The 12,979-nt window shown below is 45.8% G+C and overlaps 2 non-coding genes across 2 annotated transcripts; both read left to right on the forward strand.

Annotated features, from left to right (window-relative positions):
• The first annotated feature begins 652 nt into the window (after positions 1 to 652).
• On the forward strand, positions 653 to 725 carry TRNAR-CCG. The gene has a single exon. It is a non-coding gene; the product is annotated as a tRNA-Arg (tRNA).
• A 2,658-nt stretch (positions 726 to 3,383) lies between these two features.
• On the forward strand, positions 3,384 to 3,456 carry TRNAR-CCG. The gene has a single exon. It is a non-coding gene; the product is annotated as a tRNA-Arg (tRNA).
• Positions 3,457 to 12,979: the final 9,523 nt, after the last annotated feature.

The raw sequence follows: 12,979 nt of genomic DNA on the forward strand, positions 1-12,979 counted from the left end.
GATTTATAATTTTCTTTGCAGCCTCTTCGCGGAAGAGGGCTGGTGATCGTGTGGATGCCCAGTGCTTAAGAGAGCATCGAGTTGTTTTTAGGGCTTTTGACAGGGTGGCAGCTAAGTTTGATCGTTGGGTTGAGCGGGGTTTGGGCGCCCAACATCTTTGTACGATTTGGTGACAAGCTGGGGCATGAGTCCAAGCGGACTCGAAACGGAAATGACGTGGCTTAGGCACACGAGTCTGAATATGTAAGATTAGTGGGACGTGATCGGATGTGGTGCGTGGTAATGAGGATAGGATGGTGTTGGGGAAGCAGGTGTTCCAGGACAGGTTAAAAAAGGCTCTGTCTAGACGTTCTAAGGTTGGCATAGATTGTTTGTTGGACCACGTAAACCTTCTATCTAGCATTGGTAGTTCGAGAAGCGCTAGTTCGTTGATCGTGTGTCAGCTTATTGAAAATTAATGTGTCTTACGAATAAAAATGGTACTCCCTCCATCCCATAATATAAGAGGGAGTACCTTTTTCTAAATAGAAAATAAAATGGCACGTCCTCCTTGAGTACTCTTTCTCGAATTCATCCAGAAGTCTGCAGGGAGTTGGCTCACGCTGTTACTGTTTATTATTCTTAAAATCAAGTTTGCCAAAATTAACAAAGTGGTCGCATGGCCTAATGGATAAGGCGCTCGCCTCCGGAGCGGGAGATTCTGGGTTCGAGTCCCAGTGTGATCGTCTTTTATTTTTATCCTATTTCACACGAACATTTCATATTTTTATCTTTTTTCTTTACATTACAAATATATATAAATATATAAATGTCTCTTTTTCTCTGAGGTTAACATAACATGCATGTGTGTGAACTGTTTGGCCTGCCTAGGAACTTATAATTAGCGAAACCACAAAGTTTTGCTTTGCTATCCTTCTTCATCCGCATTAATCCATGACAACACCAAATAATTATTGGGATGCTTTTCCTCGGTCTTCATGGCAGCCCTCTTCAAAGTCTCAAAACACACCGTTCTTCATGAATTAAGCCAGTGCCGTATGCATCGGCTGCTCATTGGAACACTCAATACTCATTACGTGTGATCGTCTTTTATTTTTATCCTATTTCACACGAACATTTCATATTTTTATCTTTTTTCTTTACATTACAAATATATATAAATATATAAATGTCTCTTTTTCTCTGAGGTTAACATAACATGCATGTGTGTGAACTGTTTGGCCTGCCTAGGAACTTATAATTAGCGAAACCACAAAGTTTTGCTTTGCTATCCTTCTTCATCCGCATTAATCCATGACAACACCAAATAATTATTGGGATGCTTTTCCTCGGTCTTCATGGCAGCCCTCTTCAAAGTCTCAAAACACACCGTTCTTCATGAATTAAGCCAGTGCCGTATGCATCGGCTGCTCATTGGAACACTCAATACTCATTACTGCTTCACTCGATCGTCTGATGTGGTTAGGAGGAAACAACCAAAACCGAATTAGTGGTAAGTTGCTTAGATTTAGAAATATAGGGTCTTTTGTTTTGATTTTACTACTTCGAATTTATAGTACTTTAGCCTGCCTATTTAGTGTCGCTGCAACAATCAAAGTACTATCTTGTAGTTCATTTCATCTCTCTTCATGATTTGGAATTATTGGTGTGATCGGGTAATCTTTTTATCTATCCCATTTTCCTTTGTACATTTGTAATTTACAAATATATCTCTTAATTCGCATTAATCCATGACAACACCAAATAATTATTTGGATGCTTTTCCTCGGTCTTCATGGCAGCCCTCTTCAAAGTCTCAAAACACACCGTTCTTCATGAATTAAGCCACTGCCGTATGCATCGGCTGCTCATTGGAACACTCAATACTCATTACTGCTTCACTCGATCGTCTGATGTGGTTAGGAGGAAACAACCAAAACCGAATTAGTGGTAAGTTGCTTAGATTTAGAAATATAGGGTCTTTTGTTTTGATTTTACTACTTCGAATTTATAGTACTTTAGCCTGCCTATTTAGTGTCGCTGCAACAATCAAAGTACTATCTTGTAGTTCATTTCATCTCTCTTCATGATTTGGAATTATTGGTGTGATCGGGTAATCTTTTTATCTATCCCATTTTCCTTTGTACATTTGTAATTTACAAATATATCTCTTAATTCATGAAGAAGGGATAACATGCCATGTCAAGTAAGAAGAGAGATGAAACCTACAACCACAAAATTGTTTGATTCCATGCATACATAGATCTTTATGCCACATACAGTAATTCCGATCAGTATCAAATAAGCAAAATGTTACCATGCATTTGCGAGCTGTTTGGCCTTCCTAAGAACTTAATTAGGAAACTACAAAGTTTCCTAATTAACCTTCTTCATCCCTTGTTAATCCATCACAATGCAAGATAATATTGGTTGCTTTCCTTGGTCTCGACAGTAGCTCTTTTCATGTGTGTGAACTGTTTGGCCTGCCTACGAACTTATAATTAGCGAAACCACAAAGTTTGCTTTGATTTCCTTCTTCATCCGCATTAATCCATCACAACACCAAATACTAATTATTGGGATGCTTTTCCTCGGTCTTCATGGTCACCGGAGCATCGCCAGTGCTGCAATGAAGCATTCTCGAGCCGTCGGAGCATCACCGGTGCTGTGATAGAGCATTATTGACCGCCAAAACCTCACAGGTGCTGCAATGGAACATCATCGGGCCACCAAAACCTCGCCGGAGCTACAATGGAGCATCGTCGGGGCCGCCGGAGCTTTGCCGGTGTTGCAACGAAGCATCGTCGGCGCTGTGTTGGGGCATTGCCGGCCCGCCAGAGCATTGTCGGTGCTCCGGTGCTTCAAGGGGGGGTCACAACAGTGACATTGCTGCAACCGGACGCTGCAGCCGTGGCCCGTGCATGGTGAGCTCGTCGGCGTTGTTGGCGTGAGATGACAGGTGATGCGGCTGCTGCTACCTGAGCGCTACGGCTAGTGCATGTTGGCCAACTGAAGCTCATCCTGTGGGAGCGAGGATGCACCAATCTGTGCCGGAAAGATATATGCTTTGTTGGGATGGAAGTAATGTTATGGTTCAGGGATCAAGCGGCCCAAATTAACGCAGATCAACGGCTGGCAAGGCGGTTTAGAAACCCCTACCATCAGCCGGTCTACACATAGCATTGGCCTTTCAGCATTTATGTTGGTCCTGCACCAACCAGAAATCGTGTCACCTCATTGAAAATTAATGTGTCTTTGGAATAAGATTAATCATGTCATCATTAATTTTCTACAGATGGTGTTCATTGAGTGTCCTCTCTCTCGAATCCACCCAGAAGCCGGCACATAGCTGGCTCAGGCGAATATGTTGTACTTCTAGAGTCAACGTGAAGAATTGATAAATTGGTCGCATGGCCTAATGGATAAGGCGCTCGCCTCCGGAGCGGGAGATTCTGGGTTCGAGTCCCAGTGTGATCGATCACCTATTTTTTTTTATCGTTTTTCACACCATCATTTCATATTTTTATCCTTTTCCTTTACGAGGACTCGAGGAGACACTCAAAAACGAATTAGTGATGAGTTGCTTATATTTAGAAATATGGGGTCTTTTGTTGTCATTTTACTGCTTTTCCTTAGTCTTGATGATAGCCGTGATCGATCACCTATTTTTTTTTATCGTTTTTCACACCATCATTTCATATTTTTATCCTTTTCCTTTACGAGGACTCGAGGAGACACTCAAAAACGAATTAGTGATGAGTTGCTTATATTTAGAAATATGGGGTCTTTTGTTGTCATTTTACTGCTTTTCCTTAGTCTTGATGATAGCCGTGATCGATCACCTATTTTTTTTTATCGTTTTTCACACCATCATTTCATATTTTTATCCTTTTCCTTTACGAGGACTCGAGGAGACACTCAAAAACGAATTAGTGATGAGTTGCTTATATTTAGAAATATGGGGTCTTTTGTTGTCATTTTACTGCTTTTCCTTAGTCTTGATGATAGCCCACTTCAAAGTCTCAAAGTCCCAGTGTGATCGATCACCTATTTTTTTAATCCTTTTTCACACCATCATTTCATATTTTTATCCTTTTCCTTTACGAGGACTTGAGGAGACACTCGAAAACGAATTAGTGATGAGTTGCTTATATTTAGAAATATGGGGTCTTTTGTTGTGATTTTACTGCTTTTCCTTAGTCTTGATGATAGCCCACTTCAAAGTCTCAAAACGCACCGTTCTTCATGAGTTAAGCCAGTGCCATATGCATCGGCTGCTCATTGGAACAATCAATACTAATTACGGCGTCATTCGGTCGTCTGATGTGGTTACGAGGACTCGAGGAGACACTCAAAAACGAATTAGTGATGAGTTGCTTATATTTAGAAATATGGGGTCTTTTGTTGTCATTTTACTGCTTTTCCTTAGTCTTGATGATAGCCCACTTCAAAGTCTCAAAGTCCCAGTGTGATCGATCACCTATTTTTTAATCCTTTTTCACACCATCATTTCATATTTTTATCCTTTTCCTTTACGAGGACTTGAGGAGACACTCAAAAACGAATTAGTGATGAGTTGCTTATATTTAGAAATATGGGGTCTTTTGTTGTGATTTTACTGCTTTTCCTTAGTCTTGATGATATCCCACTTCAAAGTCTCAAAACGCACCGTTCTTCATGAGTTAAGCCAGTGCCATATGCATCGGCTGCTCATTGGAACAATCAATACTAATTACGGCGTCATTCGGTCGTCTGATGTGGTTACGAGGACTCGAGGAGACACTCAAAAACGAATTAGTGATGAGTTGCTTATATTTAGAAATATGGGGTCTTTTGTTGTGATCGATCACCTATTTTTTTAATCCTTTTTCACACCATCATTTCATATTTTTATCCTTTTCCTTTACATAACATGCATGTGTGTGAACTGTTTGGCCTGCGTACGAACTTAATTAGAGAACCCACAAAGTTTGATTTGCTATCCTTATTAATCCATCACAACACCAGATTATTATTGGGATGCTTTTCCTGATCGATCACCTATTTTTTTAATCCTTTTTCACACCATCACTTCATATTTTTATCCTTTTCCTTTACATAACATGCATGTGTGTGAACTGTTTGGCCTGCGTACGAACTTAATTAGTGAACCCACAAAGTTTGATTTGCTATCCTTATTAATCCATCACAACACCAGATTATTATTGGGATGCTTTTCCTCAGTCTTGATGATAGCCCACTTCAAAGTCTCAAAACGCACCATTCTTCATGAGTTAAGCCATTGCCATATGCATCGGCTGCTCATTGGAACAGTCAATACTGATTACGGCGTCATTCGGTCGTCTGATGTGGTTACGAGGACTCGAGGAGACACTCAAAAACGAATTAGTGATGAGTTGCTTATATTTAGAAATATGGGGTCTTTTCTTGTGATTTTACTACTTTTTCATCATGCTTTCCACCATGGTGAAGTATGCCGATGTTCCCCTTTGAATTTATAGGACTCCAGTCCGCCTTTTTATTGTCGCTGCAACGATGGAAGTACTATGTTGCAGTTTGTTTCATCTCTCTTCATGATATGGAATTATTGGTCACCTCTTATTTTTATCCTTTTTCACACCACCATTTCATATTTTTATCCTTTTTCTTTACATAACATGCATGTGTGTGAACTGTTTGGCCTGCCTAGGAACTTAATTAGTGAACCCACAAAGTTGGATTTGCTATCCTTATTAATCCATCACAAGACCAGATTATTATTGGGATGCTTTTCCTCGGTCTTGATGATAGCCCACTTCAAAGTCTCAAAACGCACCGTTTTTCATGAGTTAAGCCAGTGCCATATGCATCAGCTGCTCATTGGAACAGTCAATACTAATTACGGCGTCATTCGGTCGTCTGATGTGGTTACTGAAAGGATCGATATGGTTGACTAGAGGGGGGGGGGTGAATAGGCAACTAACAATTTTTAGCTTTTCTTTAGCAATTTAAACTTTGCATCAAAGTAGGTTGTCTAGATATGCAACTAGATGAGCAACCTATATGATGCAACACGAATAGGAACACAAGCAAGCAAGATATATGAAACAAATAAGCTACACAGGTAAAGGCACGAGATAACCAAGAGTGGAGACGGTGGAGACGAGGATGTGTTGCCGAAGTTCCTTCCCTTTGAGAGGAAGTACGTCTCCGTTGGAGCGGTGTGGAGGCACAATGCTCCCCAAGAAGCCACTAGGGCCACCGTAATCTCCTCAACGCCCTCACACAATGCGAGATGCCGTGATTCCACTATTGGTGCCCTTGGAGGCGGCGACCGAACCTTTACAAACGAGGTTGGGGCAATCTCCACAACTCAATTGGAGGCTCCCAACGACACCACGAAGCTTCACCACAATGGACTATGGCTTCGCGGTGACCTCAACCGTCTAGGATGCTCAAACACCCAAGAGTAACAAGATCCGCAAGGGATTAGTAGGGGGAATCAAATATCTCTTGGTGGAAGTGTAGATCGGGGCCTTCTCAACCACTCCCGAGCAAATCAACAAGTTTGGTTGGCTAGGGAGTGAGATCGGGCGAAAATGGAGCTTGGAGCAATAATGGAGCTTTAGGTGGAAGAGGTGAGTCAACGGGGAAGAAGGGAGACCCTTTATATAGTGTGTGGAAAAGATCCAACCGTTACCCACCAACCAGCCCGCGGCCAGCGGTACTACCGCGCCTGGCCAGCGGTACTACCGCAAGGCCGCGCGGTACTACTGCTTGCAACCAAGCGGTACTACCGCACGGCAGTGCGGTACTACCGTACCGTCCCACGGTACTGCCGCGACCCCAGCAGGAAACAGACGCAAGCTGGGGGCGGTACTCTGCACGCCGACGGTACTACCGCGCCCCCAATGCGGTACTACCGTAAGGCAAAAGTCCCGTCCAGGGGGAAGGGGAACTTCCGTGCCTAGTTCCGCAAAAAAACGGAAGTAGCAAAAACTCGACACAGTAGTACTGCCGAGGGGCGGTACTACTGCCTGACCGCATAGCGCGGTACTACCGCACGGCGAAAGCGGTACTACCACGGAAGGTGCGGATGTAAAAAATTACATCCGCTCCTACTACCGCAAAGGGGCGGCACTAGCCTGGTGGGCAGCGGTAGTGCGGCTCCAGGGGAGCGGTACTACCGTGAGCACCAGCGGTACTACCGCGCCACCGCGCGGTACTACCGTGGATGCCCACGGTACTATCGTTGATCCAGGAGCAGTACTACCGCAACCACAACAGCAGCCAGTTAAAGGAGGCAGGAAAAATGGAGGAAGCTCCAAGGAAGAAGGAGGGGATAAAAGGAGACGTGTACGTGATGATTCCACCCAAACCTTTTCAACGCGGACCCCCTCTTAATAGTACGGCTTTCCTACGACTCAAATCCACCAAAAAGAAACGTAGAAAAGACGCCGTCTTCGTCAGTCTTCGAGGGGCACCCAATCGTCTTGTGCCTAGCAGAGAAGAGTCTGGAAAACTCATGGCACACGATTAGTCCGCAAATGCGTTGTCATCAATCACCAAAACACTTAGGGATAAAAATGTCCTTACAATCTCCCCCTTTTTGGTGGATTGATGACAAAACGGGATTTGCACAAGGAAAAATACTATTGAGTAAAAGCAAACCCCTCCTCTCTATAATATAGACGGGCTCCCCCTAAATGTTTGCCACCTAGACGAGCACGAATACTAGGAACCGAGCTCCCCCTATATTATAGAGACAAGGCAAATTTATCACTAGACAAGATAGTACAAACATAAGATAACTAAGATAGATAGAGTGCATATGTCTTACACCATATGGAGGAAAGGTCTCGGAAGCATAAACGGAACTAAAGCAAACGAGGCAAACGAGGTCCAAACGACAAAGCAAACAAACACACCAAGCACGACACAACGCAAATCCCTACACTCTCTCCCCCTTTGGCATCGAGACGCCAAAAAGGCAAAGAGGACACCTACACACATGGGGTGGCTCAGGCAGAGAAGTCGTCCCACTGCTCCTCGTGCTCCTCGTCAGACTCAGCGGCGGGGATAGTCTCCTCCATGTCATCCTCTGAACTGGTCCACTTGTAGCCCTGCTTAGACATCCAGGCAGTCTCAGGTGTGATGACGTCCTCAGACCCGCCAGACACATCCTCTCCAAAGAGCCTCATCACCTTCTTGTCACGGCGGCGACTCTCCTTGTCAGTCACGTGAGCCCTGTACTGTCCCTTCGCCTGCATGAAGAAGAGAGTCTTCATCTTGTCCTTCAGCTTCTTGGCCCATGATGGCTCAGAGGAAGAGGTGGTGGACCTAGCAGCACGGTCCTCAGCAGCAGTCTCAGTAGCAGCAGCCTCCCCCTCACCAGCAGCCCTCCTAGCAGAAGATGCCTCATCACGAGTAGTGGTGTTGGCCCAGTTGGGCTTGACGCGGAGGCTGATGGACTCATGACGAATCCAGTCTGGAGCAAGGAACTCATCACCTGGATACGTCTTCTCCCAAGTGGTGGAGAGCAGCAGAAACAGGTACGGTCCATAGATAGGAACCTTGCGAGTGAACACCGCAAACCGAAGCTCACACCACATGATGTGAGAGACATCAAGTGGCTGAGTCTGAGAAGTACGTGCCTCTTCACACAAGAGCAACATGTCCACTAGATATGCATGAACCTTGTCCTTGTCGCCAATGCGTGGGAACAGAGTGTTACGGAAGATGCGATGCATGATATCCAGAAAGGAGTTCAACACCCAAGATGACTTCCCATTGGGGAGTACCTTCTCAACAAGGAAGGGCTGAAGCTGGTTCTTGTTGGCAGACTCAGAGTTGGCATGGGGGCGGACGCCAACGGGGGTGTGAAGCCCGTCATCAGGAATGTGCAGCAGATCCATGAACTCTTTCCATGTAGCAGATAGCTGACGGCCATTGGTCATCCAAGTCATCCTCCGCTCCCCCCCGGGATGAAAGTACACTGAGGCAAAGAACTGACAGATAAGCTCAGGGTCATAGTCAAGGTGAAAGGAGATCACCGGCTCAATAGTAAACTGCTCCACCAAGTCCAGAGCCTCTCCAAAGTAGTCACGAAACTTGTCTTTTCGCAGGTGATGCATGTCTATCCACTTGACATCCACGTAGGTATTCTGCTTGTTCTTGATCACATCCAAATAGATGAGAGCCTGTTGCTTGGTCCAGAACAACTCGGTGCCTCTGAGGATAGCCCGAGGATTCACATAGGGATTGATCTTCCAGCGCTCGACATACTCAGTGGTTGAAATCTCGTCCATGCCCTTAGCCAGTTCCTTTTGCTTGCTGGCAGTGGACTTGACATTGTGCTTGGGGGCATTGGAGCCCTCTGGGGCTTCATCTTGGGGGTTGCGCAGACGCTTGGAGCCAGTGTCACCATTGGGATTGGAACGGCGAGAGCCACCACCTGAGACACAGAGCGCAAAAACACCCACAACAGCCAAGAGAGATTAATGCAAAGACCACAATAAAGCAAGTGAAACAAGTAGAAAGCACACATGATACATGCCTAGAGAGAGATTTGATCCCTACGGTAGTACTGCCAAGAGCCGCGGAGCTAAGAGAGTAGTACGGCTCTTAGACGCGGTAGTACCGTGCAAGATCACGGTAGTACCGGGTGTAGGAGCGGTAGTACGACCTTAGCACCGCGGCCGGTGCGGTAGTACCGCGTCTACGGAGCGGTAGTACCGCACGGTACGGTAGTACCGCGCCTGACGAGCGGTAGTACCGCGAGAGCGGTAGTACCGCACATCGGGCACGGTAGTACCGCACCGCGTCAGATCTGAACTGGTTCAAATCTGAGAAAGTCCGCGAAACCACGGCAGTACTACGGTAGGACAAAGCTACCACAAGACACCATATCAAGTATGTTTCCTACGCATCACGACTCTCCTACAGCCTACTCTTGCATAGATTTGGCCTAAAATCTCAAGAACAACAAGTTTCTCCCCAAAAGCCTAGAAGCAAGAGAACAGCCAAGAAAAAGAGGGATTTGGGGAAAAACCTTGGTCCATGGCAAGAGGAAGTGGTGGGGAACGATCCCACCGGTCGGAATCCGAGGAGTGGCCGGAGACGGAGATCCGGCGAGGGCCTCCGGCGCCGTTCTTGAGAGGGAGAGACGTGGAGAGAGAGACAATGAATGGGTATGGGGAGTTGTAACTCCCCTGCCCGAGTCATAACCCCCACGCGCCCTTGACGGCACGGTAGTACCGTGCCCAGACACGGTAGTACCGCACGGTGCGGTACTTCCGAAGTACCGCACCAGAGCGGTAGTACCGTGCTGTGGCGCGGTAGTACCGTGCCTCCCAAAGCAGTAGTACCGCGTCCAGACGCGGTAGTACCATGGGCTCAAGAAGATGCACGTTTCGAGCGCGAAAAACTGGATCTTTGCACAAACCACTCCGAGCCAACACAACACCACAAGACCACGCAACACACAAAACCATAAAGGCACACGACAAACGAACCAACCATGAGACACCACCTCTCCAAAAGAGAGGGTGGTGGCCGTAGCCACCTATGTTTGAGTCAATTGGTATGGCACCGCGAAGAATTATCCTTGGGTCCATGACCAAAACTCGTCTTTGAAGCACAAGTACCATCAAATATGGCTAATGTGAAAGACTTGATTGATTTATGCATAATGGGGGGAGGGAGAGTTCATTGAGATAACATCACTCCCCCTATGTCCATGCCTACATCTAAATAGGACAACACATTGAGTATGATGGGGTGTGCAAGGGTTCAAGCAACATTGCTCGAATCGATGATATTTAGCTCATGCCTTAACTCGCGAAATCTTGCTTCATCCAAGGGCTTCGTGAAGATATCTGCAAGGTTATCATGAGTGTTGACGTAGTTGAGCTCGATCTCTCCTCGCCTAATGTGATCCCGGATGAAGTGATACCGGATCTCAATATGCTTCGTCTTGAAGTGTTGCACCGGGTTGAGAGAGATCTTGATGGCACTTTCATTGTCACACCAAAGAGGCACTTTGTCACAAGTGACACCATAATCCTTTAAAGTTTGCCTCATCCATAAGAGTTGTGCACAACAACTACCGGCCGCAACATACTCCGCTTCGGTGGACGAGAGAGACACACAACTTTGCTTTTTGGAAGACCAACTTACCAAAGAGCAACCAAGGAATTGGCACCCTCCGGAAGTGGACTTCCTATCCACTTTGTCTCCCGCCCAATCGGAATATGAGTACCCTACAAGCTTGAAGTTTGATCCTCTTGGGTACCATAAGCCAAAGTTTGGGGTATGAGCCAAATATCGAAAGATTCGTTTGACCGCCACATAGTGACTTTCCTTAGGTGCGGCTTGAAACCGTGCACAAATTCCCACACTCAACATGATGTCCGGTCTAGATGCACAAAGGTAAAGCAAGGATCCAATCATGGAACGATATACCTTTTGATCCACCACTTTACCATTGGGATCTAAGTCAAGTTGGCATTTGGTGGGCATTGGAGTGGAATCCGGCTTGACGTCACTTATCTTGAATCTCTTGAGCATGTCTTGAGTGTATTTGGATTGATTGATGAAGGTTCCTTCTCTTCTTTGCTTCACTTCGAACCCTAGAAAGAACTTCAACTCTCCCATGGAGGACATCTCGAACTTTGAGGTCATGAGAGCGGCAAATTCCTCATTGAAAGCTTTGTTAGGAGAACCAAAGATAATATCATCAACATATAATTGGCACACAAACAACTCCCCTTTGACCTTCTTAGTAAAAAGAGTGGGGTCGATTAGCCCAACTTCAAAACCACGGTCTTGTAACAACTCGGTAAGGTGGTCATACCACGCACGTGGGGATTGTTTAAGGCCATAGAGTGCCTTATCGAGTTGATACACATGATCGGGAAAGTAGGGATCCTCGAACCCGGGGGGTTGCTTGACGTACACCAATTCATTAATGGGACCATTAAGAAAAGCACTCTTCACATCCATTTGTTGTAACTTAAAGTTATGATGAGAAGCATATGCAATCAACATGCGAATGGATTCAAGACGAGCAACGGGAGAAAAGGTTTCACCGTAGTCGATACACTCGACTTGGGAGTAGCCTTGTGCTACCAAACGAGCCTTGTTGCGAATGATAATCCCATGGGCATCTTGCTTGTTCTTGAATATCCACTTGGTTCCAATGACATTGTGGTTCCCCGTTGGCCTTGGCACCAATCTCCACACTTTGTTGCGCTCGAAGTTGTTAAGTTCTTCGTGCATGGCATTGAGCCAATCCGGATCTTCTAGCGCCTCATAGACCTTGTGGGGTTCCACACAAGAGACAAACGCGTGATGCTCACAATAATTTGCTAATTGTCTGCGAGTGCTTACCCCCTTTCTTAAGCTTCCAAGCACATTCGTCATGAGATGATCCTTGGTGGAGAGCTTGGAAGCAACCTTGGCGGCACGACGCTCTAATTCCTCCTCGGTGGTGAGTTGAGGAGCGGTTACTTGATCATCTTGAGCGCCGTCATGAACTTGTTCTTGATCTTGAACTTGCTCGGGGGAGAGAACTTGACCTTGGGCATCACTTGGTGTGTCCACACCGTCTTGAGTATGATCTTGCCCTTTGTCTTGTTCATGAGGTTGAGGGCCTTCACTTTGTTCTTCGGAAGCGTGTGGGCCTTGGGTTGGTGATGGATCCACTTGAGTGGAGCATTGTCCTTCTCCTTCGGCCACAAGGGGTTCCTCAATGGGTAGGACGAAACCAACACCCATTCTTCTTATGGCTTGAGGAGGAATTTCATCACCTACATCACAAGTGCCACTTTGCTCCACTTGGGAGCCGTTATTCTCATCAAACTCCACGTTACACATCTCCTCAATAAGTCCCGTGGATTTATTGAGGACATGGTAAGCATGAGAGTTTGTAGCATAACCAACAAATATGCCCTCATAAGCTCTAGCCTCGAATTTAGACAACCGAACACCTTTCTTGAGAATGAAACACTTACACCCGAAT

Source organism: Triticum urartu, chromosome 7 (genome assembly GCF_003073215.2).
Source record: "Triticum urartu cultivar G1812 chromosome 7, Tu2.1, whole genome shotgun sequence".
In the NCBI taxonomy this organism is placed as follows: Eukaryota; Viridiplantae; Streptophyta; class Magnoliopsida; order Poales; family Poaceae; genus Triticum; species Triticum urartu.